This window comes from Mustela nivalis (genome assembly GCF_964662115.1).
Source record: "Mustela nivalis genome assembly, chromosome: 2".
NCBI lineage: Eukaryota > Metazoa > Chordata > Mammalia > Carnivora > Mustelidae > Mustela > Mustela nivalis.
The window spans coordinates 108,540,332-108,543,745 of NC_139021.1; positions in this window are offsets into that span (position 1 = coordinate 108,540,332).

Consider the following 3,414-nt stretch of genomic DNA (forward strand, 5'->3'; position numbering starts at 1 on the left):
CTTCTGCTCCCGTTAGACCTTGGCCTCAGAACACTGATACCCAACAGGGTTTAAAGACCACTTTTATGTTTGTTTTTTTAAAGCACATTTTCGATGACTTTTTTTTTTTTTTTTAAACCCTCAGTTGCCCTATCTTTTTCCCTCTACCTTCTTGGAGTGGCACGAAAAAAAACCTTTTGTATCTGATTCATTCCAGGATCCGTTCAGTTCCTAATCTCACTTTCCTTTGCCAAGAAGTATTTTCCAACACAATTATTGCCAAGTCATCCCTCACATAATCTGCCGAGGCCCTTCCCACGTTCTCTGGGATGATTCAGAAATCATAGGAGAAATGTAGTCCCTGGCTTCTAGGAGCTGGGACTTTGTCTCTTTTTGATCAACTGGTCAGTTTTTTTTTTTTTTTTGAACTAAATGAAAAGTAACCCATGAACCCATGATACCAGAAAAATGGTAACATGATTACAGGGGTTTCAAAAATTTTTAAATAAGGGAAAAATTAAGTTTTAAGAACTATGGGGCTGCCCTAATGCTATGTAAGAAGAGAGTGTAACGTTTAAGACAGCCTCAGAATAGGAGCGCCTGGTGCCTCCCTCGGTCGAGATGCTGACTCTTGATTTCCACTCAGGTCATGATCTCAGGATCATGGGACCAAGCCCCACCTCAGGCTCCTCCCTCAGCACGAGGGCTGCTTGAGGTTCTCTCTCCCTCTCTCTCACTCTTTCTCTCAAATAAGTAAATAAATAAATCTTAAAAAAAAAAAAAAAAGGACAGCTATGGGCTACTAACTCTTCATAAAGGTCTTCCTAGGACAGTCCCCGTTGCAGGTAATGTACAAATGCAGGGTTTTATGAGATCAGAGGCTTATCCTACCCCTCTCCTGGAGGTTAACAATGCAGTCTCAGAGGAGCCCTGAAGACATGAATTTACCCGACTTACTCGATCAGTTCCTCCCAAACCTCTTGAAGGATGTTATGCCCTTTTGTCCTAACCTTATTCCCTTATTCATATCCCACAGAACTGGTGTTCTGTAGGTCATTAAGATAAAGAACAAGAATTTTGTTTGTTCGTGCTTTGGTTATTGTGACTGCTTTTCTTTTTTCTTTTTTTTTTTTTTTTACTTTCAATCAATTAGTAAGTAAGATTTCCGCTAGATAGAAAAGCATATGTTTGAATGTCATGCCTATATGCCATTACTATGAAAGGTTCTAAGCACATACTCTGAATACCTGATTTATCTTGTCATTGATGGGTAGCAGGCAGTTTGCAGGAAGGCTCTGGTCCACAGATGAGCCGAGGAATGACTCCATCATTCACTGGGCACTACCCTTAACCTTAGTGGAATGCATCGCGCTAGGAAGAGGACGATGGTGAATCTAAAACGAGCTTCCATGCCCACCAACATGAATCTGTGGCAAATGGAAACACACTATTCCTTTCTCTTGAGGAATGCTGGTCAAAGCCACTTCCTAAATCAACAATCCAATAACATTTCAAAGCTAAAGTCTGGACAAAAATAGAAGCCATCTCCCTAAATTGCTAAGAACATTTCTGCAACACAAATCTCTTCTCCACAGATGTTAAGTATTTAGCAATAATAAAAAGATGGCCAAATTCTTTCCATCATTTTTTTTTAAACCTGCACAAATGGAGTTTAGAGGCAGAGAAGAGGGGCCAGATCTCCATTCCTTGTTTACCAGCAGACCAGCGTTCATCAAACATGCAAAGTGCAAAGCCTGGTAAAACAGCAAATGTGAGTAGCAATGCTAGCTGAATTCCAATTGAATTCAATCATTTTTGAACAGGGATATGTCTAAGTGCTTTCTACTGTGTTCCTTCGCCACAAGAGGTAAGAATGCCACACTAGTGTGACTTTTTTTTCCAAGCAATTAATTTGCTATAATATAAATGGAACTCGAGTTCTTGGAGTAGCCCCAGTGAGAATAATTCCAGCAAATTACATTTTTGCATCAATGTCATTAAATGATGGCTAACTATCTATTATTACAGCATGAAGAGGAGAATGACACGGTGTGACCTAAACTAACAACAAATCTGGACCTGTTCCACATCTAGATTTGCCCCTTAAACGGTAGCATTCAGGACTTGTTCACAGAAAAAACCGACTCACAGAGCAACAAAATAGGTGCTTATCACCTTGCAGAATTCCTAACCTGGAGGCCAGAAATGACGCGGCCGTAGAGAGCAGTGGGGATGATGGTGATGGTTATGAAGGAGAGGAAGATGCTAAACAGGACGGTGATGGGGTGACAGTGATGATGGGAACTCAGAGGCAGCCATCAGTGACATCTGACTCAGTCACCATCCATGCCTGGCACTGGACTAAAGGCTCTCTATACACCCCCCCCCCACCCACTTAATTCCCACAACCTTCTGGTGAGGTGGGCACTGCCCCTGTCTCTGCCTCACAGCTGGGGGATTTTAGGGTCACAGGGACACCTAATGCAGATCTGTTGAATACCTAATACAGATCTGTTGAATACCTAATGCAGATCTGTTGAATACATGCATGGAATCAGAGGAGGTCACGTGGTACACCACCCGCCTCAGACTGATGTTTCCCTTGGTTAGATTTTTACCTAGTTGCTTTGTAAAAACCTACAAATATTAAAACTCGAGAACTTGAAAATTATGCTGCCGTCTCTTACTCTTTCCCATTAGGGGAAGAGGAACCCAGATATCTTTTTTTTCTACCCTTTCAAAGGACCTATTTTCCATTCATTATCTTTTCATATCAGCCATTCTTCTCTGTATTTTCTTTTTGTTTCTCCTTTTTTAAAGGTATAATAGAAATAAATGGATACAACCTATGAAGAAAATTCACCAACCCATCTTAATAAAAACATTCCTTTTTAAAACTTGTATGTTGCATTTTAAAAAACAGAGTCTTGCATTGTATCAGCTTTTTACATTCATCAAGTGTTCACCCATTATTTAAGCTCTTTTTCTTTTAAATTTATGATGAGTCAGTCTTAACCCAGCATATTACTGCATTTTTTGTACTCTACTTGCTTTGCCAGGACTTTGTTTAATTTGTGTGGGCTTATTTTCCTATTAATAACATATTTTGAATTTTAATTCACCCTTTGAGAGCATTAGAAATGTCATTTCATATGGGACCTTTAAATCTGGTAAGCATATTCTGAGTGCTATTTCCTGGGTCATCAATTAAGTACAAGTTCTTTGACATGGCTCTGGGCTGAATTTGATAGGTTCTTCAAAGTTGATGCCTAACCATGGGTAATTATCATTTAGGAGAAACCTTTTGTAACATTCATACTTCTCTAATATTATTATGAGACTTTAGTCAAATTCCTACCTCTGTAAGACTTAGGAGAAACCTTTAATAAAGTTCATGCTTTTTTAGGATTCTTATGAGACTGAAATCTATATTGT